Genomic DNA, 24,372 nt, shown 5'->3' with positions numbered 1-24,372 from the left:
CTACAAATGACAAATGCTAGAGAGGGTGTGGAGAAAAGGGAACCCACCTGCACTGTTGGTGGGAAGGTAAATTGGTGCAGCCACTGTGGAGAACAGTATGGAGGTTCTTTAAAAAACTAAAAATAGAATTACCGTATGATCCAGCAATCCCACTCCTGGGCATATACCCGGACAAAACTATAATTCAAAAAGATACATGCATCCCTATGTTCAAAGCAGCACTATTCACAATAGCGAAAACATGGAAATAACCTAAATGTACATTGACAGATGAATGGCTAAAGAAGATGTGGTACTTATATACAACGAAATACTACTCAGCCACGAAAAAGAATGAAATAATGCCATTTGCAGCAACATGGTTGGACCTAGAGATTGCCATACTGAGTGAAGTAAGTCAGAAAGAGAAAGACAAATACCATATGATATCACTTATATGGGGAATCTAAATTATGGCACAAATGAACCTATCTACAAAAGAGAAACAGACTCACAGATATAGAGAACAGACTTGTGATTGCCAAGGGGGAGGATGGTGGGGGAGGATGGGATTAGCAGATGCAAAGTAGTATATAGGGAATGGATACACAACAAGGTCCTACTGTAGAGCACAGGGAACTATATTCAATATCCTGTGATAAACCATAATGGAAAAGAATATGAAAAAAAGAATGTATGTGTATAAGTGTGTCACTTTGCTGTACAGCAGAAACTGGCACAACATTGTAACTCAACTATACTTTAATAAAAAAAAAATTTAATTACATAAAAAGAAGAAAGAAATGGTTGACAATTCCAGAGAACTTACATAAAATATGGATAGAAAGAAAATATTCTTTGAAATTGGTAATAAGGAGGATCTTGGTGACCTCAGGGAGATAAATTTCAGGGAACTAAGTTTCAGGGGACAAGGAGGGGAGGAGGCAGAAGCCTAGCAGTGACATAAGTGGAATGCATGGGATAGAGCTAGTGAGAGCGGCCTCTTCTTTCAGTAAGCTGGAAAATACTGCACAAGTGATGCTGTGCAAATTCTGGGCATAGAACTGAAGATACTAGAAGTTTCTATTTTCTGTATCTTGAAATACTCTCTCTGGGAGCCCCAAGCCACCCTATGAAAACCCACCACCACACTGTGATCACAGTCTCAGCTGAACCCAGCCTGCCTCCCATCCCTGCCAAGTGGCAGACCTGCAATGGAAGGCATCTTGGGGCTCTAGACCAGCCCACCCACCAGCTGAACACCCTTAAGTCACCTGTGTCAAAGCTACTTGGAGCAGAAGTGCCCAGCAGAGTCCTGCCTAAATTCCTGAGTCATGAGATACTATAAAATGGGAAGTTTTAAGATGTTCTTTTACCCAGCAATATATACCTGGACCAGAGTGCAGTGCTAATCCCAGTTGCCTTCTTCCAGTCATGAGATTTAAGGAAAAAGGATGTTAAACTAACTGTCATCCTGTTGCCACTGCTCTGAGAGTAACTTTGAAGGATATTTTGTGTCATTAGCAGATGATGGCCAAGTACTCAGACTCTAGAGTCCCAAATACCCACGTTTACATCTTAGTTTCTCTGCTTCCTAGCTGTGCAAAATTCAGTGAGATATATTTATATAAAGTTATATTTATTTAAACTTGCATAGCGCCTGGCACAATAAATACTTGGTAAAGGTTAGCTCTTATTTAAACAATGAGTTTTTCCATCAGAGGGTAGCAAATCATCACATTTTTTATCAAATGAGCCGGACTTGGACTCACTTCATCCCTCCCAACTAGCAGGACCAGTGAGAACCTTCTTCCCTCACTTTCTGCTTCTTCACAACCACAACCACAAGTCTGTTCTTATTGGTCTTCTGGTGCCTTCCTCTGCTGCTCATTGTTTGACCTACAAACCTTCACACACACACACACACACACACACACACACATCACATGAGAAAAACCTCTAAACCACAAGTTCTTCTGCAGGAAATGTGAGTATTAAAGGATTGACTTCTGAATGTCTTCTTAGCAACCACGAAACTTTCAGTTCCAATTTGTGTGACATGTGAATCGCTCCTGTTGGAAATAACTGGAAAGAAAGAGAGAACTAGGTGCTGGGAAAAGCAAAGAAAGAACAAAGGCAAAGGAGGAGTAGAAGTTTTTATAGTGAAACATTAGGAATTCTGAAGGAAATTGAAAAAAAGACACCTATTTATGCCAGAAAGCAAAGGTCTAAGCTGTATATGAACAGGGCCAGGGGTAGAGTGGAGGCTGGAATCCTGGCTATTGAACAGATATTTCAAATACACAAAATTAGCCATGAAGGTCGCCCAAGGCTTTTTCCATCTCAGGGACCCAAACTATGCTGCATTTCTGAAACCACAGGGGACCCAAGATCTTGGAGATTGGAGTTAGTAGTGCTGAGTCGTAACATTAACAAATATCGAACAGGTAGAGGACAAGACACAGAGAGCGAACGCGTCCTAACCAGCATACCAGCATAGTACCTGAAAAAAAATGTACAAACATCTCATTGATCTGCTCCATGAGGGAATTCCTACAAAGTCGCTAATAAGCAATGGGTGTTAAGATAAAATTAATTACACAGCACCCATCATAACTAATTTAAATGGGTGAAAGGTCACCAGAAACTCATGTGCTCTTTACTGTTTTACCTTCACAAATATAAGAATATGAGGTGAGTGACAACCTCTGGACTTTAACCGTAATTTTCATACTGTTAAATGTTCCTTATCTTCCATGGGCTTTTTGAGAAGAAAACTGAGGATCAGTGCATGTGGAGGGCAGCTGGGGGAAGGGACGATCCTAGGAAGGCATGGACTTAACAGAATGGTAGCCAGTAGCCAGGAAACCCGTCAGGATCCTTGCAGCACCATGGGTGGGAACATGCCGACTTTGTAGAAATAAATTGATCGGATGCCTTTTGAGTCAAAGTACTTAAGATGTGTCTGCCTTGCTGAGAACTATTCCTTGTGACCACAGGGCACACAGCCACAGACCAACCGTTTCATATTTCCAGTGGTTCCTGTGAGCACTAAAATGTCTCCACTCAGCCCCATTTAGACCTCCCTCCCACCAACCAGGGCTTTTCTTGGCAGGGGTCGAGGGTGAGTGGGGAGTAGGAGGGAGAAAAGCCAGATCGCACGTTCATAAAGGGACTGAAATTTATATTTTTGACATTTTCTTCAAATAAAGTTATATAGACACTATACTTTTGGAAGGACAATATATTAATTTTTAAAATTTAAACAATTAAAATTTACCATGTATGTATACCCCTGTTTTGGCATCTCCTCTTTCGTATTTAAGGATCCTCAGAAATGGGAGCGCTCTAGGTTCTTGTTCTTTCCATCTCTGGGAGGCCCTGCCCAACCCGACAATCACCTATAGCTCTTCTGAAACTTTTAAATGGAAGCCTAGATAGATGCTAAGCTGAAGATGGGAGTGATAAGGGAATATGTAATAGGTACAGGCAGATGCAGAGGAAGATACTAAAATCTACTCCACTGAGCCCCAGTAGAAGGAATATCCCTCAAGAGCTGGCGCTCAATCTTTCATCTCTAAACCCCTAATTCATGGTATAGTGGCTAGAACAGAGTAGGAGCGGAATGCATGTGTGTCAAACGGGTGAATGAATGAATGAATGAACCACACAAACCTGCACAGATGATTCTTTATGCAATATATGATACTGTCAAATCCAACTGCCTGCAAGGGAATCATTTGTCTATGGAGTAGGCAAATTTTCAGTCCGAAGCTGACTTCAAGCCATTGCTCAGACCAAGTGTCCAGCTAAAAGAACATAAATGATTTTTCATATCCTAGCAAGGAAAGCATACGTGGGAGAAAGAAATCCGCAGCTGGAAAAATCAGAGCATATTCCAAAACCAAAGAGAAATTCCTTTTGGATTGTCAATTATTTGGGATTACCTGGGCCTGGGTCACAGACCATTGGTGTGGATAATCAAGAATTGACTACAGATGTGGATGTTAAGCCTGCCTGGCTCAGACATCCCCCAGCGGCCTGATCACAACTTCTTCCGCTGCCCATCACACAGAGTCCAGGGTAGAAACGGAGGTGTAAATCCACAGCAAGGTTGGAGGCAGGGACCTCCTACTAATACCCCCAAAATTTAGAGTTTCCCCCAGAGCTTCAGGGATAAACTAGGGTTTGTTATAAACTCTGCAGCAAAGGTACACAGGAGTGAGGGCATCATAGAGAAGAGAATCAGAAATTGTCCATTTGCTGCCTTTTCCTAAGTTACTACAACCTCCTAATACATCAGGTATATTAAAAGCAGGGACAACTATGAACGAAGTTGAAGAGCGGGTACTCTGCTCTGGGCACTGCTGCCGCTTGTCGTCTCTGCTTTGTCCCTGACACTTGGCCTCCCCTCGAGTCCACGAGTTGCTCAAGGTCTTTTCCTGACAGCTCCCCCTGGGGGTGATCTACATTCCCAGCCTCTTCTCCTGCCCCATAACCAATTTCCTGCTGCATGCTCTAATTCTGCTAGAGACCTGCCCTCAGATCTCAAAGGCTAAAGCTAGGACAACTTGATAAATTAACCCGGGCTTTCAGAGTAAAGTGTTAATGGGCGCTCCTTCTAACAAGAGTTTTCAGAAGAACTTTCCCTATATGTGTTGACTTATCTAATGGAGTGGCTCAGAAGGAGGGCAGCAGGTGTGGAAGGTTGAGTGGCATCAGCCAGAGAGAGAATATTTTGGGGTCTGTGAACTGGGGCTTTCAAGACTTCTGGTTTTCTATGACTGCATCTGCCTATAGAAGCAGGTGATGAGCAGTCTTTCCTGTTCTGATAGGACAAATCTAGGGTGTCACTTGCTACTTTTCTACCCCAGGGAACACCTGAGGGCATTTTAGAGGCATTCTACTTCATTATTCAAGTTTCGTGAGAATATTTAAGCAAACACAAAGGGAAACAACTTGAGAAAATATGCTTAGCATCATAATCAATAAGAGGAAGAGAGCCACCATGAACTAAGAATTAGTAGCCCATTCTAGTGAGGGAGAGCACGGGAAGCACATAAACAGAGTCTGCCCCTGGTTGAGCTTTATAAAGGAGTTCTTAGCCTCACCAGAAAGAGTGGGATAATTTATAGGCTAACATTTTCTTTTAATGTGGATAGCATTTTCCTCATTTATAGTTAATTAGGTTAAGCATGCATGGGGAGCGAGGGAGAAAGGCTTTTACTGATGCTCTAAATGATTAGTAATTTGAATAAAGTAAGGAACCTCTAAAAGATGGAACACTGCCACACATTAGCCGGTCTCTCTTCTGAGTGCTAGAACCAGCCCCCTCTGGGGTTGAACCAGACCAGTTTCGAAGAAATTGTGGTCATTAAAGCATTAAGATAAAAAGATACAGACTGTGCTAAATATTTTAAACTGGTTTTAAGCCATATGTGTGTATGATGTAAGTGACATTGAAACAAATGACTGAAGACCGAACATACTGGATATTTGGTGTCCTGGGAGTCACCATGTTGCGCTTTGGCCCTTGGGTCACACCAACTTGCCAGGACCCAGAGATGAAGTGGAAGTGATGGGCAAAAAGCATCCCATCTTGAGCTTCAGTTTCCTTATCTGCAAAATGGAAATAATAATAGTCCCCCCTTAGTGTTGCCATTATGATTAAAGACAATATATGTATTTTACCTAATGAATAGTGGGCACCAATAAGTTAATATTATTATAAGATCAAAACCATTCCTTTTTGTTGGACTGTTTTCAACATTTTAGGCATGACTTGTCTTCTTCCTCTTAACCAATCCAGACCTTTTCAGCTTACAGCAGCTATTGCATGCAAACGAGATGAAACTCCTTATGTATACAGTTTACCCTAAAGCTAATCCAGCTGGAAGCGTTCCAAGTACTGTTTCTTTAGCAATAATTTTCAACAAACAAAAATATAAGCAACAGAAATTCTTTACCAAGGTTTGCAGGATATCGTCTGTTTCTATCACTCTGCATTTGCTTTAGGCGTTCCTGGCATATCAATAAACCTTCATCCTCTTCGCATAGACAAGGTGAGTGAAGAGAGCCCAGGGACCTTGGTCTGGCCCTGGCTTCATCACCCCTTCCCTGTGCAGCAGTCTTCAGACTCTCTGGACCTCCGATCCACTCTCCATAAAATGCAGACTGTCTTCACTAAGTAAATAAAATAAATGAAATGAATTAAAACTCTCAATTCATGGGTCAAAGAATTGTTTTTCTAGACACACAGTTTTAATGGCTTAACTGGACCGCCCTCTCCCCACATGTCTCTGGCTGGCTTCTCACTGGACTCCTTCTCCTTCATCAGCCTCCTGGTGAGAGGAATGGTGAGATTTTGAGTGGCTTTGGAGCCAGGTAGGCTGAAATCTGAATCACAGTGCTTCTGTTTACTGGCCACATGCACATCAGCAAATTGCTTATCAGTCCAGGGCCTCAGTTTGTCCCCCTCTAAAATTGGCTGAAACAGCACAGAGCCCACTCCCGCTGTCAGCAGGAGAATAAAATAAGGATAAAAAGGGCCTAGCACATAGTTGGTACGGAGCAACTTTTAGTTCCTTTCCTTTCAACAATCAAACAGGAAAAGTGGCGGATTTTCAAGACCCCTTCCCCCCATGAACTCTCACACGGGCCCCTGAAAATAGTCAGTGAAAAAATTATTTTCAGTTGTCTCTAAACACACACACACACACACACACACACACCGCCCCCTAAACTTTCTCCCATCTTCCCCACTTTCCCCGGAAACGAAACCTGCATGAAACTGAGGCCCACGCAAGAGGAGACCATTTAAAAGAGGCAGGTGAGGAGGGGTCATTGCTTTCCAGAATCTCAGCCACCTCAGCCCCTTAGGCCACTGGTCTGATGAGAAAGAAGGTGATTCTTTTTTTCCATTGTTTTAATTTAATTCTAATTGAATGTATGGCTGGAGATGACTTAAAAGGACTCTTTTTTCACTGGTTAAATGTCCTCAGGGAGTGTACCCCAAGACCTCTCTCTTTGTGATAACTTATTCTGGTCAGCTGAGCTGGGGTCTCTTTATTACATCTCCCGACCACCCCCCTCCAAAGCCCCAGCAGGAGGGGCCCCCGCTGCAGTTGCTGATGACTAGAGAATTACTCAAGTGTGAACTGTTTCACTGTCTGTCACTTTGCTCATTAGGCAAGTGAGAAAATGTATCTATGGCTCTGTCTCACGGTCCTCATTAGCTTGGTGGTTCAGTCTCACTTCCCTTATTTATTTTAAAGACGAAGGCGTAAGAAACAGTCTTCCCTTGGTGTTCCTCAGTATAATTTTAAGAAGCAAAAGCCTGGATAATCTTATTATCTTCCCAATAATTGTGTTGTTCAGATGATAGGGAAAGGGTAATTGCCTCTACTGCATTTCCAGCCAGGGTATCCGGGTGCAACTGTTTTAGTTGTACTAAGGATTGAAGTCCTCAGCATTGAGGTAAGATCATGGTGTTTTTGGAAAGATAATAAACAGATACTCCAACGAGCCTGTACCCTGAAAATGTTGTCTTATTTCTTTCCAATACTCTAGTCCCTGTAGGTTAAATATATATGTATATAAAATTAACATGTATATTATATATATATATATATATTATTAACATATACATATATTATTATTACCACCACCTTTGTGTTAAATGTAATTCTGTTTCCACCTGGAGATTTAGCAAAAGGATTGTGTTTTTTTTGGTGGGGGCAGTGATATGGGAGGGATATACAGGGTATATTTAAGATTTGATTTTTATGAACCATTCTGTACAGGCATTCATGGTTGTTTATCCTCCCTAGATTTATTTACTGAGATGGTGAAACAGAGCTGAGATCACCTAATATCGTTCAAGATTTTGACATTCTGGTTGCCTTCCTGATAGAAGTGTGTCAGCCTATTTCTTATGTGCTGCACTTGACTTAGGGTGTTTAGAATCCAGTTTTGTTCAGCCACATAAACGTTGTTCCAAATTCATTAGCATCTGTGTGGAGTCCCAGCCACAGATACCCTGTGGCTGATGATTTAAGTGGGGAACATCCATCCCACAGGGCTAAAAGACAAAAAAAAGAAAAGCTATGTTCTTTTCTTTATCTAAATGTAAAACTTCTCACATGCATGTAGCATGTTAGAGTTGGCATTAGCTGTTAGCGTCAGTTCACACATACTTCTGCATGACCAAAAAAAAAAAAAAAAAGATGAAGTAGACCGGTAAATATGCAGATTATGTTTCTGTTTATTGCATTTTCAAATCTAGAGTTTAAAGTCTAAGAAGTGTGGAGAAAGAGGCATTCTCTGATTTTTTTTTTTAAAGCTTGATTCTTTTAATAACAATGCCAGCTAAAATGCCTGATTTTCATCTCCCTCAACCATTTTCTTCATTCAGAGAAATGAGAATGCACGTAAACCATTCAAGGGAAATATAATGCATTATTATAATATGACTTGGCCTAAGTAGCTAATCACTTTTTATTAACACTTTTTGGCCCAGGGAGTTGGGATTTCTCCAAGCTGACTGTCAGGTTAGGGATTCTGGGAGTCTATATTAGTAATTAGCATTACAAGATCTCGACTCCTGGGGTGATTCAAATTAATACAAAATAAAAGTGCAAATTTCCAAATAGCTTTGAAAGCCATATCTATTATTAAATTTATGTTATTAAAGCCCTTTCCAGCCAGTATGACAGGGGTCCAAAGCAGAGAGTTTCCTTAAATATCTGCACCACTCATCTTGGACTCTTTAAAATTAAATAAAAGAGCATACAATGAAAGATCAAAAGAATTTTCTGTACAATTGAGTTACGCCTTGGCAGTAAAGTTTTCCACCAAACCAAATCCCTACAAAGCGATATGAGTTTCATGGTCACAGTTGCTTTTGGACTTTCCTTGATACGTTTGGCAGCTATCTTGAGAGCATCCAAAGAACCGCTGGCAGCATCAATCACTCATTTCATAAGCAGGCGCTGAGGCGACAGGAGGGCGCTTAGCATATTACCATCTCTGCACTGCGCAACCCCTCCCGGCAGGAGCAAAGAGAAACGAGAAACAGTACAGCATAGAGACATTCTGTAGTCCCCGTCTTCGAATCAGGTCCTGCTAATGTGTAAATAACCCGATTTCTCTAACCATGTCTTTAGCAGACTAAGTGGTTAATTGTTATTGATCAGCTCTGCCCATTGTTCCAATATCAGTCATTATTGAAAATAATCTCAGTATCCTTCATTAAGCATGCATCTGTTTCCATGGGAATGCATTTTTAACACAGAGAGCTACTTGAGCGTTATTGGTTTCACTGGTCGTACGGCACTGAGGGCTGTGGTTGCCCAATCTGTCATAGTTAATCAACTCTCATCTCTTAACACTGGCTGCAGTTATCAATGAGCTAAGGATTAATATTCTGGGCGAAGCAGATGATAAATCATTTGTATATAATTAGTGTACAGCAAGGTTACAGCTGACATGAATTTTTATCTTAATTATGAGAGAAATTTGTTCCATTAATTTAATTTAGTTTGCATGAGTGGCTAGACACCTAACAAAGTTAATCTTACACCTGTCATTACAACATTAAGGAGAGAGCCGAGTGTGTTGAGGCTCCCGTCTCGGGTTCTTCCGCGATGAGGATAATGTTGTTCATCCTGATGTGAAAATAGATGATCGTAGACAGAAGATATAAAGTCGACTCTTTTTAAAGTTGTCCCAGGGGATTTATGGGAGCATATCAAAGTGACTCAACAGCCATTGCTGCACTTTGGATACCACTGTCCCCTTTCAAAATTACCTCTCTCCTGCCTTGTAGATCAGGTGGAAAATACCAGACACAAGAAGAGGTGTGTTATGTTTTTAATGCATATGTGTTAACTTCAAACCTTTTGACCAAAGAAAGCTTTGTCCCATGACAAGCTGTTACTGCATTTGTATCAAATGCAATGAATGAAGAAATGTCTGCTGTTGAGGTTGTCTATTCTAAGTGCTTAGTGTTTATGCTATAATTGAATAGAATAATTCACATCGCTCGATCTACTGTACAAGTGGTAATTATGCAGGCATGATGAAGGCTTCAGAGTACTGAAGGAAACTTAACCCTGTACTACTTATCCAAGTTATTACGAAGTCTGATCAATCATATTTGATTGACAGATTAGGTGGGACTGTTTATGCTGCAGAATGTGATGTTCTTTATTTTCCTAATGATTAGCTACACATTTAAGGTTAAAAAAAAAAAGAACTGGCTTATTTAACCTGGCTTATTTAAAATGGTTTCCTTATAGACTTACCTCTGTGATAAGTATTTGACCCTGGTTGTCTGATGTGGTGTAGGGAAAATCTTTAAGGGGGTGGGGTGGGAGGAGTCGCAAAGTCACAATACAAAATCTTTGTACACAGTATGACCGAGGAACAATTCCAGCGACGTTGAAACAGAACTAAAAATGGGCTCGTGAGAGAGCCCATTTCTGAAACGTATTTGTAATATAGGTTCTGGCATCCAGAGGAGTGGGCCTTTGTACTTAAGAACCCCCAAATCAGCCTGAAACTGAAACGCTAATTGCACAGTAACTCAGATTAATGTATTGTAATGTTAGTCCACAATTATCACTTGGAGATAGGGTCAAGAAATGTATAGTTGGTTATTCACAAGAAATGACTGATTTAAAAACAAAAAGCTCTAATGGAATTCAATAGTGCTTTTCAGTCATTCTGCTTGGCATCTCTATTACCTGAGATGATTCACAGTCCATTATGGGAGCTTCCATGCTAATAGAATGTCTATCTTCTGTAATACAGACACATCAGAGCACTAACTGGGAATCTGTCACAATGAATTTCATCTAGATTTCACTTCATCTCTTCATGGACTGTAAAATTTGCTCTTGTACAATGCCTAAATTTACTGTGGGTAATTGAGAGAGATCTATAGATGCAGCAGCGCTCGGTAAAAAGCAGTTTTCCAAAGACCTATTGTAAATTGTGCAGCTTTGCCTCAGCTGGGGAAAGATTATGGTGATCTGAATCTTGCCTTTACTAATGAGATGTTTTGGTGAGTTCAAAAGAGAGGTGGGGGGTGGAGATGCTTTAGAGGATTCTGCCACATGGAAAAAGGAAAACAAGGAAGACTCCTATCTTTCATTCCCAGGAAAGCTTTGCAAACGGGACAAAAAATAAGTTTGGACACAGGCTTCACTACCTTCCATGGGAAGTATAAATCAGGGCTACAATAGACATAATATTTTCCAAATCTACCCACCTTTACTTGGCAGAAAAAGAATGTCTCCTGCATGACCCAGCCTTCCAGGAGCTCACATTTGCCTCCCCTTACAGCTGCAGGTAGAACAAATTCCATCTCTCATTTGCTAAACCTTCCGTTTCACAGGTTGTTAATCCTAACTAAAATATTTGGTATTAAGCTATCTGCATGAATTGTTGATAAAGAATTAAGATAACACTTGAGCTATTAAATATAATGTGTGCTCATAGTTTTTCAATGGATACTTGGGTTACTGCTCGTAAAGTATACATGCTAACCTTTTTTTTTCTTCTTCAAGCCGTTTCCCTTTCTTTATTTTACTTATCCCCATCAAAAGCTAAACAGAATCACTGGATGCCCTTAACAATCGTAGGATTTAATATTTGTTAGCCAATTAGAACTGTGATATATTCTGTAGCTTTTTTCCTAAGCCAGGAACTGAATAATAGCATCATGCTTCACTGGCAGTGAAGTGAGCTGAGCCTTTACATTAGGAGAAAATCAGAATGGTATGACTGCAGTTCATTACTGAAATAGGTAACTGATGAACTGAAAAGACAAAGGGCATTGTTAAATGAAATGTCATTATTAGAAGTGCTCATGTTTAACAAATGTACTGTAAGTTAATTCAGTAGTGTTTTCTATAAAGTTCTTCCCCGAACGTTCACTGCTCATTTTTACTGTCTCTGCATACCTAACATCTCCTTATACATGTTTTAAAGGAAACGATGTCAACTCCCCATCACAGGGAGTAATTAAACATAGGTCACGACCATCTTCTGAGCGCAGGTGCTTGTGGCACTGTCACTGAAGACCCCGACCAGAGGCAATTGCATTTCTGTTGCTAGATTTGCATGCGATCTGCTAGGACGTAAATAATGCCAAAAAAAAAAGCGCAATCATTTTGGAGAAGACGAGAGATGTTTCCAGCTTAAAGAGAAACTAAAGCAATGAAACCCCTTTGGCATCTGTGCAAAACTGTTTGCTTGGCTCTGGAGGTGATAAAAATAATTTATGAAGCTCTAGATTTTTAGCAAGAGGAAATGACCTCAGCTTTTGGCCAACTGATGCAGTTAGCGAAGCCTCTCTCTACTACTTTTATGGATTTCCTTGAGCTGCATATTCTGTGACCTGTATTTCAGATTTATTGGCAGATACATAAGCCACATTTAGTAATATAAAATGCGGTGAATGCATCAAACAACTCAGCAGGGACCGACTGACAGCCGGCGAGAGGCGGCCTCTTCGAAGAAGTCACTCCGAATCGGATACCTGTTTATGCATCTGTCCAACCAGGCTCTGAATTTTTGTTTGAAATAAAGACATTATTTCCAAACAAAAGAGTCTCCAGCCAAACACATAATATATTGGGTGACAGGAAGAGGGTGTATGGCCAACTTGAAAATCTCAGCAAACCCTCAGGATTCTGAGCGTGAACACTGCCGGCTTCCAGTTGGAGGGGCAGCATGACGTCTCAGCAGGAAGAAGGGGGCCCTTGCATATTGTGTTTGGTTCTAAGCGAGACAATGGAGTGGCGTTTTGGTGAGGGAGATGCAGACTGACCAATAATGTCTTTTGGTAAATATCAGTACTTACTGCTCTGATTAAGAGAAGAAAAGGATCTGGGAGGAAATGGGTATCAAATAGGGCTGTACATCCAGCTCTTCCACAAGAGCTGGAAGAATTTTTGTAAAATCCATACTCCCATCTCTGATGCATTAAAAGGCAGGGCCCAAGGTGGCAAAGTGGAAAGAGAACCCGTGTGGCAGTCAGGAGGCCCGATTGCTGTCTGAGCTTCCTGGGTATCAACTTGGGTAAGTCACACCCTCTCTCTGGAGCTCACAGTGGGACTCCTGGCATCCCTTCTGGCACAACACCCCTTAATTCTGGAAACAGTGGGGTCCAAATGATTGATGTAAGAGAAGTAAGATCACAGGATGCAGGGGACACCTCGACCAGCAGTGAATTACTTGGGAAGATTCAGGCACTGGTATAAACCCAAACAGAAAAAGGATGGACATGTGGTTTCATGGGCAACTTTTAATTCACCTTCTTGTGACTGTTACATTTTGCTATTAACTATTCCCTCGTAAAGATAGCCTTGTGGAACTCAGATAACTCTCCCCCAAAACACCTTCCAGGTGAATTCACCCTATGCTGGCCTCTCCATTCTCTGAAAATAGACCACTCTTAGTACCACTTAATACTGTCCATATGAACAAGTAAGCAGAATGATTGAAGGCTCAAGTCCTAGAGTTAGATGGCCCAAGTTTAAGATCTTGACCTTGGGCGAGTCTCCTAACCTCTCTGAGCCCCACTTTCCTCTTTTGTAAAACAGGGATGACAAATAATACTGTTTGTTTAATGAGTTATTGTGGTGATGAAATGAGATCCAATTTGTACAGCACTTAGCACAAAGCATGACAGCGTAAAATCCTCAATCAGTATTAGGTACTATTATTATTAACATTATTATTATTACTCTCTTTCATGCCTTTTCTTAACAAGCAAGCAATTCATTAAAGGCAGAATCACTGCAAACACATATTATTTGTGTTCCCTACAGTGTTGGGTTCCCATTATGTTTTCAGAAAGTAAGTATTGATGGATAAAGTCCTGTTTAAAGGTGGGGAAAGGAGATGAAGCCATACAGCAATAGAATAAAAGTACCTGGGCTCCTGTTGCTTGAACAGCAGTTCTAATGATGGCCGCCATTATTAAACACTCACCTCATGCCAGACGCTTTACATAAGTTATTTCCAATCACTACTCTGCGAAACCTGTATTATTTTCCCTGTTTCAAGTTGAAGTTCAGAGGAGGTAAGACATATTCGGAAGGGATACATCATGGAAGTGAAGGAATGGGCTTCAAGTCCAGGTCAGTCAGCTGCTGATGTCCATCTCTGTCATATAGCCCCTTCCACCACAAAATACTGTCCAATCAGACAGATACTCAACTTCCGAATGTGCCACACAGCTGCTGCATGGTGGGAAGGAATCAGAGATGAGGTCGCCGTAGGAGCCCTCAATGCTGAGTCACAGAACAATACGTATGGCAGGCAGTGTGAAATCAGAAAGTTGAGTCAGCCTTCAAAAGTGCACAGTATGGAAAAAAAAGTGCCGAGCATAGTCATGTGGGGCTCACACCATAACAATTATCATCACCAGGGCTCTCTTTGAACCCTAACAATGGTGACTTAAAGTCAAGGTGATAAATAATTAAAACATTGAACATGAATATTAAATAACAATAATACGATAACTCATTACTTGGAAATAACAGTCATGCCTTATACTTACAAAGCTCCTCTAAAATGTTCATTGGCGGGCTTCCCTGGTGGCGCAGTGGTTGAGAGTCCGCCTGCCGTTGCAGGGGACACGGGTTCGTGTCCCGGTCTGGGAAGATCCCACGTGCCGCGGAGCGGCTGGGCCCGTGAGCCATGGCCGCTGAGCCTGCGCGTCCAGAGCCTGTGCCCCGCAACGGGAGAGGCCACAACAGCGAGAGGCCCGCGTACCGAAAAAAAAAATGTTCATTGACATTAAGTTAAGGGTACTCAGATGAGGGAATTCACACGGGTAAAGCTGGGACATGACCTGAGGAGAAAAAGGAGATTCAGAGAGGCAGGCAAGACCATCCATAAAATCCCAACTGGAAGTGTCAGTGCAGGTTGTGGCTTGGACTGGGGCCAGTGGAGAAACATGTGGTCCATGCAGGACATGTTGAGGACCATATTTGCAGGAAGGACGTGGTATCAGGAATGTCTTTTGTCTGATTAAAAATATCTGGTCTCTCCAAGCAACCATTTCCAGATCTGAATGTTGTCTACCCTTCAGAAATGTTTCATCCTAGACCTGAGTTATCCCCATTGTTTACCCAAATGCCAGGTAGAAATGCTCAGGATGTTAAAACCGAGAGCACAGGAATCCATTTGCCTTGGGTAAACTTTCTTAAGGTGCTTCACGGCAAAGGAGTCCAGAGTTCTGCTCACAAATTTAGTAAGAGTTGAGGCAAGAACCACCTTTAATAATTCAAAGCTAAAATTAGACATTCACCTGAAAATTTCAGGTAACAGAAACAAAAATGGGGAGACTTTGTTTATTTAAGTTATGAGGATAATTGCCTCAATTCTCCAATTCCCCTCACTCGGGTAGGCTTGGCTTGACTGTACCAGTATCCATGGTGACTCATCTAATAAGTAAACTGCATTAGCTCTGCTACTAGCAGAGAGCAAAGGAAAAGGTCTTGAAATCTATCTTTTGTGGCTTCCTTCCAGAGCAAGGGATTTCATTATATCCTGAAGACATGAGGCAGTTCAAAGAGATCTGAAATATGGAATGAGAAGTGGAGAAGGAGAAGTTTGGGCTTATACACTTGCTTTTTAGTTTTGTTTTTACATATGAAGAAACAGAGACTCTAGGGGGAGGCTTTATTCTTCAGGTCCAGGATTTTATTTTTAGTTTGTTCTGTGGTTGGTATCTTTCCAAAGAGTTCACCTACACGAGGAAGCTTTCACGTTTACCCTTATGTACATAATTTCAAATAAGGATGACAGGGGATCCTGTAAAAAAATACACGTGCATGATTTTATATTCCATGGCTGGAATGAACCTTGATGGAACAAACGCATAATGGTACCTGTTTATTAAACCCAGACACTGTGGAATGATAATAGAAATCATTCCAAAAGAGGCGCCGCCATGTCTTTCCAACAGCAGAACAATAACTTGCTTTGCCTCCATCTACTTCTGAAAACCATTTTATGATTACAAGCATGTAAGCTATTCTAATTATTACTGTAAATAATTAATCATTTCCTCTACAATCACTTATTAATTAGCTGTCATAACACTGTTGTGAATTAGGAGGAAGACAAGAATTCAATATTCAGTTATTAACACCTAATTAAAATATGCATTGTTTTCCATATGTTGTTTGTAGCTGTGCTTCCTCACACTTGATCACAGAATTTCTCTAACAAGGAACATCCTCCATTTGCTTAGCGACATCGCCACCTGTTGTTGGGAAGTGGAAAATATCCTTTTCTGTTTTTTTCACAGAAACAATAGCTTAATCCTTCCCTCAGCTTTTATTTGGAATTGAAAAAGTTTGATCCACAGTGTTCTCTTCCTGAAATATTTTTCTAGACTTTACTTGCCCCACTACTGACTAAAGTATTCTACTGACTAATTTAAATAGCATTATCTAAGTGGTAAAGTAAGTGAACCCACTAACAAATTACAGTGAAATATTCAGACTACGGCAATGCAGGTAATGTAAAAGAGCAGGAATTAGCTGGTTAACTAATTAGGTTACATAAAGTCATTACCGAGGGAAATTTAAGTTGATCACCAAATCACCTACAGATTGACTCTATACTAACTCATCTTAATAATAAGAGCGCACATTCATTGATTGCTGAGTGCCCACCATTATTCATTCTTGCAACAATCCAATGATGGAGACACTGTTTTTGTGCCCATTTTACAAATAAGGAAACTGAGACACTGGGGAAGTAAAGTAATTTGTTGATGCAGGATGAGCTACATAACTCGCAGGGTCCAGTGCAAAATGAAAATAGGGGGTTTCTGGTTTCAAAAGCAGGGAAAAAGTGCCATTCAAGGTACTAAAATATAAAGCTTTACCCATTCTTCCCCATCTCTCTCTCTCAACTTATGATTTTTGTATTTGCTATTTAATGCCATTCTAAGCAAAGAAAAATTTAATTTTAAGTTATTAGTATGAACTTTACCATTCGTTTTTATATGGTGCGATGCCGGTTTTAAATGCAAATATTTAACTCATATGAAAAAGAACCAAAATTACACAATTCGTTATTTTGCAGTTTATACCTGTAGTATGTATTTTGCTCTTACCAGAACAGTGGCAAGGTGGCACGGAACTAACTCAGCTGTTTTGATTCCACTTGATACGTGCATGTTCTGCTAGCATTCTCTACCTTTGGCTTGCTGATGAGTGAGGAAGGACTGAAGGGAAAAGGAATTATAATCCTTTTTCCTTCTATGACATTATTTGCAGTGTAAGTGTTTGGCTAATACAGAGGAATAATATAAGAAAGGATGTGGTAGGGCTCCCTGTCATTTGTGTTTCTTAGACCATCACTGCCTTCTTTCCACGTTCAAAGCAAGTTCTGGTTCAAAGGGAAAGTCAGTCATAGACCACACACTTACCTTGTCACACTGGGAGTCTCACTGAACTCCCACGTAGGCGGATCCACCAGAGCTATGTGCTTATGAGGCACTGTGAACTCTCTAAGGGGATGAGCTGGCAGGGAACAGCGGACACCCACACGCTCTCATCTCCTCTACCCACAGGCAGGCTCCAATGTCTGGTGCAACTTCACTTACAAAACATAAAGTCAAAGATGAAACTATCAAGGTTTCCAAGAGAATGACAGCAGAGTGTTAAACCAAGGCTGAGGCTCCCTGCACGTGGTGTCCTGCGAGACTGCACAGGTCACACACCCACGAAGCCGTTGCCGAGATGATGGACACATGAAGAACCCAGGCAATCCAAGTCCAGAGCTCGTGCTCTGAGCTGCCATGCTCTGCTGCCCCTCAGATGGCACTCAGAGGCATCGCCAAAAGGTTCTGCTTTATGTCAATTATTCGTAGAATAAAAATAAAGATGATGGCAACTAGAAGGCCTTAGAAGTACAACCTCCTCACTGTAAATACAAGGGACCAAAACCCTGAAGATCCAGAATGGCAGCCCTGATTCCTGAAGCCAGATCTCCTCATTCAAATTGTCGAAACGAATGCAGTATCTCATTTCCCCTCTCTCCTCCTTCCCCAGCCCTCCCTTTCTTCAGGGACCCACTTCTTTCCTAGGCCGTAGCCATCCCATTCAGCCCCTGCACCAGGCCCAGAGAAGGACACATAGGCAGGTCTGGCAAAGCCCCATGATTCACAAGGGCCACGGTCCAGCTGTGGGGAAAGAGACACCCTCTTTCTCTGGGATCTTGAGACAAGTAAACCATGAAATGATGGAGCATCCAGTGGCCAAACTGTCACCATGTAGAGAGGACTGTGGGAGACCGAGGTCAACACAGAGGAAAGCAGAGCTAAGAGACGCAGAGAGAGACAAGTCCCCATGTGTGTACAGCTTTGAGCATCTTGGTTGAGTCTCCAGTTATATGAATGAGCTAATAAATTCCCCTTTTATTCTTAGGCAAGTTTGAATCAGGTTTCTGTCTCTTGCAACAAGGAGTCCTCACCTAAGACAAATGAAGATATAGATTTGAGAATCATCACATACACACGATCATTGAAACATGATGCGAGTGCAGGGAAAGAGGTCCAAAGATGAAGCTCTAAGGAAGCTCATGTAAGGAGAGAGCAAAGGAAAAGAAGCCAGCAAAGGAGACTGGGGGAGCGATAGGGGAGTTTTCAAGAGACTCATTACAGGAGAAAATGTCCACCAGGCAGGAGTAAAAAAAACAGGTATGCGCAAGGCCAAGTAAGACAATTTAATCCAGATGAAGATTGCAGAGTCTAGGGACCTAGCAATTAGGACAGTGGAGACTCCCACCAGGAGTTCCTTGGATGGTGGGAAACAAGGCCAGGGGGCTGGGGGTTAAAGAGTGAATGGAGGGCTTCCCTGGTGGCGCAGTGGTTGAGAGTCCGCCTGCAGGTGCAGGGGATGTGGGTTCGTGCCCCGGTCCAGGAAGATCCCACATGCCATGGAGCGGCTGGGCCCGTGAGCCATGGCCGCTGAGCCTGCGCGTCCGGAGCCTGTGCTCCGCAACGGGAGAGGCCACAGCAGTGAGAGGCCCGCGTAACGCAAAAAAAAAAGAAAAGAGTAAATGGAAAAACGTTGTGTCAAAATTGGTAGGTTGGATCCACATATTGATGACCACTTACTTTCTCCTGAGACACAACTAAAATGGGAAGAAAAAAAAAACAGCTTAAACCTTAACCTGCAAAAACAATGAACGCAAGAGAGACCACAGTGGATAAAATTTGATGACTACAGATGAGAAATGTGATGACATTTCGGGAGTGGGAAAACAGACAGAGAGCTAGTATCTGGCTTCATAAAAGAGAGGAAGAGAGACCCTCTCCGAGCCCACTTGGGTTAATGGTGGGGAGTGATTTACCCCCGGGAACCCTGAAAACCACAGGGCTGAGGCACCTGGCAGCTTGGAGAGCAGGAGTTAGGCTCCAGGCTGATACAGGAAGGTTGTTTGAAGCCTCTACCAGAGCAATTGTCCCTAATTTCTTCTGTCATTTATAGCTGGGTCACTGATTCCCTGATTCCCACAAGAAACCAGAGAATTAATCTCTGGAGACAATGAAACCCTGGAACCCCTAGCAGAGAGAGGTCATGGATGACGCTCTGTGCCCCAAACGAAGGGATTAGTGTGGCTCACAGCTCAAGCCCCCTCCTATCTCCTGTCTTTTACCGGGACGCCAGTAGTCAGGTGTGTATGCCCCAACCAAGACACTGAAAGAGCTCTCCAGGCACAACGCAGAGTACGAACAGTGGTGGTTCGTACTGGGGCACTTTAGCTAGATAGGAACTACACTTAGCAGAATCCCCTTCCCTGTGTGCTTCTGGGGTAGGGTGACAAGAGGGGTAAGTGTGAAGTCTGGAAAGAAGAAAAGGCAAGCAGCCTCCGTTATACTCTGAACGAGGCACCACTGCAGCCCCCACATGCTGTCACTGATCTGCTGGCTCACCCTGCTGCAGGGCAGCGCCTGCAACCCCACAGATCTTCAGCCCCACAGATCGCCTCCAGCTTCTCCGAATTCTCGGTCATACACGTACACAGCTCTTTGGCGAAATGCTCCAGCTTCTTTGGTAGGTTACCTGCATCACTAAGGTTGAGGTGGCCAGAGGCCCCATCGCAGACACCCCACCCCCTTTCCCAGCTTACAGAGGAGGTTAGGGAGATGAAGGAAGAAGTCCTCGAGTCAAAGTTGCCTAGAAGAGTCCCAAGTACCCCTCCTGGGCTCAGTCACGGGAGCAGGAAAGCGTGGCCCTGAGGTCAGCGCAATGATGGACCAGAGCCACTAGCAAACTGCACTCACTGCAGTGGGAGATCTGAGAGGTGCGTTCTCAAGGGCGCCTCAAAGATGTCATCAGCCAGTAGTGTAGGGGGGAGACCTGTGGTTTTCCTTCTTCCTACGCTCTGTATTGGTTTCCTAGGGCTGCCGTAACAAAGTATGAAAAGTGAGGTGGCTTAAGGTAACAGAAGTTCATTGTCTCACAGCTCTGGAGGCTAGGAGTCCAAATCAAGGTGTCAGGAGGGCCATGCTCCCTTTGGAACCTGTAGGGGAATCTTTCCTTGCCTCTTCCTACTTCCGGTGGTTTGCTGGCCATCTGAGACATTTCCTGGTGCGCAGCTGCATAACTGTATGTGGTTGGATTCGAGAATTTGTTTTAACTTTAGCTTCACTTCTTTATGTTTCAGGTTTTAAAGCTTCCATCCATAAAATGAGAGAATTGTGTTAGCTTTTTAAAAGGATTAACACCAACAGCGATAACAACAAAAACACTCCCTTTTTCGACAAAATGTCTGGGTTCCTTCTCTTCGCCAAGCACAGTCCTAAGCCTAAGGACATCCCAGTCAACATCACAGGCACACACTCTGCAGCTTCATGAAGTTTACAGTAAAGAGGGGAAGAGAGTCAAAAATATTCAGAATAAATAACCGGTGGGACATACATACAGTGAAATGCTACAAAATGCTAGTAAAATAAAATACTATTACACATGCCAATCTGAGTGCCTCTTACAGCCACAATGGGGAGCATCTGTAAGAAGTTCAAGAATAGGAAAACTAGCCTACGGTGATAAAAGCTAAAAAAGAGAATCATTTATGGGAGAGGAGAGCACAACCTTCTGGGATGTTAGAAATGTTTTGTGCTTAACCTGGGTAGTGGCTCCTTGGATTTAGACATATGTAAAAATTCTTCAAGATTGGCCGGTTCGTTGGGTGTATGTTATACCCCAATACAATGTTAACAAATGTCCCTATATAGAGTTAATCATTTGCAATAAGTGCTACCAAGAAAAACTAGTATCCTACAAGGGCACCTGATCTGATCTGGGGGGTGGGGTCCAGGATGGCTTTCCCAAGGAAGTCAGAAGTAGAAAAGAGGGGTTCACAGAGGTGAACCTGCGGGAGGTGCTGAGGGGAGAACAGCTTGACCTCTGGAAGATGGGAAAGGGCGCCAGGGAGGCTAGAGCCACAAGAGGGAGTGTGTGAGGCAAGCATGAGCAGACTGGCTTGGGCCAGAGCCGGCAGCTACTTGCAGCCCGTGTTAAGGTGTTGCACTCAGCTCTGGGACCTAACGAGGGGCTTGCAAGGAGAGGCACATCATAGATTACTTAGAAAACAGTGGATGTCCAATTCAGGTACTTTTTCTACTGGCTGAGTTGACAACTGAGGATCTCTTTATAGCAATACTTTATCGTTCAGTTTGCATTTAGGGGGATCCCCTCATTTCATAGAGACCCCCACATTTAATATAACTTCTCTCCCACTTTTCCTGCCCATTCTTTACAAGACAACAGTCCCGCTGCCTAAGTTTCTGACATACATACAGGATCGTGCATGCCCGCCTCTCCCAGATAGAGCCTTTAGGGTAGATTCCACCTAAATGTACGGATCAAGACCCTCTCGCATCACCAGCCGGCACGGTCCTCAGAGTGCACCATTGCCCAGGCAGGCTTCCATGGGAACACCAGTGTTCCACGAGGCATCAGTTGGTATCTGTAGTCAAATACATTTGTGAAATACACAAAGCACACAGTTCTTCTATGGCAGGATTCCTCCAGGTGTGACTTTCTAAGGCGGGGTGGGGTGGGACACAATACACCACATTTCTAAACTTATTTGACCCATGGAGCCCTTTCGTGGGGTCAACAAGTTGAACAAGTCAAGGTATTACTCGATGAAACACACTGCGGGAAATGGTGATATGAAGTCTGACAGCACAGTGCTTTGGCACGACTTACTAATTAGTGATTGATTCATCACAACGAGCAAGAGCCTCCTTTATCTTAATTCATTTTTAGAATAAATATAAATAAATGACAGAAAACTGAAGTTGCTATTTTATTTTTGTCTTGCATCAAGTTCTAATTCTTTCTTCAACATTATCTGCTCATCTTCTGCATTTGTTCTTTTTTTTCAGATGTTGGGGGTAGGAGTTTATTTTTTTTTTTTTTGGGGGGGTAGGAGTTTATTAATTAATTAATTTATTTTTGCTGTGTTGGGTCTTCGTTTCTGTGCGAGTGCTTTCTCTAGTTGTGGCAAGCGGGGGCCACTCTTCGTCACGGTGCGCGGGCCTCTCGCTATCGCGGCCTCTCTTGTTGCGGAGCACAGGCTCCAGATGCGCAGGCTCAGTAGTTGTGGCTCACGGGCCTAGTTGCTCCGTGGCATGGGGATCCTCCCAGACCAGGGCTCGAACCCGTGTCCCCTGCATTAGCAGGCAGATTCTCAACCACTGCGCCACCAGGGAAGCCACTGCATTTGTTCTTTGGATGCTCATTCATCTGCATCGGCTGTAGACTATTCTCTTCCCTGGTAATTTGAAGTACCTAAAAAACTTCCACCAACTCTTTGTATCATTTGAAAGAAAGTTGATTGCTCTTTAACCTTTTTCAGAAATTACCATAAAGCTAACTGGACTCAAATTCCCATCCTATCACTGATGACACATAAGATAATGTTTTTCATATCTCAAGTCCAAAATCATGTTATCTGTTGTAGACAATTTTAGTGGAACAGATTGCAAAAGTATATATATATATATATATATATATATATATGTAAAAATGTTAGTTCTGCTATAGCTGACATATTCAGAATTTTTGGTATTCAACCCAAGCTTTGCATTTTCTTTGCAATTTTCAAAATGCAGAGCCTCACATTCTCTTTCAAAGGCTCTGGTATCATCCAGAAGCAATTATGAAGAAAAACGAAATTACCTTTCGTCATTCTATCTTCTCCCGGCCTTGGAAAGGCAGACTGACAATGTGCTGACAATTATATGCAATCCACTTTCAGTTAATTTCACCATAAATTGAGGCTGAGGACTGCTGACAAATAAAATATACTATTCATCTGAAAACATTCTCTTTGGGGCTTCTGATCTCCAATCTAGTTCATTAGTGGTCACGATCAAACTAAGTTGAGAATTGATTTATGCAATAGTTATCCTTCTGCAATAATTAATTAGGAAAATAATACTTTGGTGGAGATTTGAAAAGGAGCAGTTTCTAAGGCTCTGATAAAATAGAAAACTTTTAAAATAATTATGAGGCAGTGTCCCTAAGGGAGGAGATATGCATTGCTCTTGCCCATTTCCACAAGTCACTAGACTTAAATCACAGTCAGAGATAGCTCCTTGAACCTCAATTCAGTTCATCTAACAACTTTTGGTATGTACTATGTACTAGGCACATACAATGCATACAGCTACGTCTTGGAGTATCACAGAAATGGAGCATCCTCAATGAGTGTCCACGGGCAGGTAGCCATGTATACTATTAACTGTCCTAATAAATGTTGTAATAGACGTAAGAGCAAAGTGCTTTGCAGTCATAGAGGCTTCAGGGATTAATTCTGCTTGAATCATTGGGGGATGCTTCATGGGAGACAGGGGCATTGGAACAGGTCCTAGGACAATGGATACATTTTTAATTGGCTGAGATGAAGCACTGTGGGCTGGAGGGAATGCAAGTTCAGTTCCAGGCAGAGGGAACAGTATAAACAATTGCAAAGAACTAGGATGATTCCAGGCGGGTTCTGAGAAGAGGTGAGAAATCTAGGGTGGCTGTGGGAGGTTAGGAGAGGAGGACATGTTGGAACGAGATTGTGAAGGGAAAACAAACTCCTCAGACTATTTCTAATAAATGGGTTTTTATATCAGGGGGCTGCATTGTTCACATGATAAATCAGATGGCAGTGTCGTGGGAGGAAAGAGTGCTGGAAGGTATTGTAATTGTTCTGCCGAGAGGCAATAAAAAATTTTGGGAGTTGAAAATACAGATGCAAGGAACAGAATCTGGGAATAATCTAGTTCATCCCTTTAAAAGTCAAGGCACAGTGAGGTCTGAGGTTGGAAGGATATTGTGGGCATTGAAATCA

At 42.3% G+C, this 24,372-nt stretch overlaps 1 long non-coding RNA gene across 1 annotated transcript in view; it reads right to left on the bottom strand.

Annotated features, from left to right (window-relative positions):
* Nucleotides 1-205: 205 nt before the first annotated feature.
* The window catches only part of LOC117312985 (uncharacterized), a 34,477-nt gene continuing 10,310 nt past the window's right edge, over nucleotides 206-24,372 (bottom strand). Inside the window, exons 2-3 of the long non-coding RNA XR_004527467.2 lie at nucleotides 5,946-6,162; nucleotides 206-5,598 (exon numbers count right to left, since the gene is read on the bottom strand). This is a non-coding gene — a long non-coding RNA (uncharacterized lncRNA). The remainder of the gene's footprint in view (nucleotides 5,599-5,945; nucleotides 6,163-24,372) is intronic.

The sequence above is a fragment of the Tursiops truncatus genome, chromosome 7, assembly GCF_011762595.2.
Source record: "Tursiops truncatus isolate mTurTru1 chromosome 7, mTurTru1.mat.Y, whole genome shotgun sequence".
Classification (NCBI taxonomy): Eukaryota; Metazoa; Chordata; class Mammalia; order Artiodactyla; family Delphinidae; genus Tursiops; species Tursiops truncatus.
Note: the sequence above shows the minus strand (reverse complement) of the source record. Positions and strands in the feature narration are given on the sequence as shown.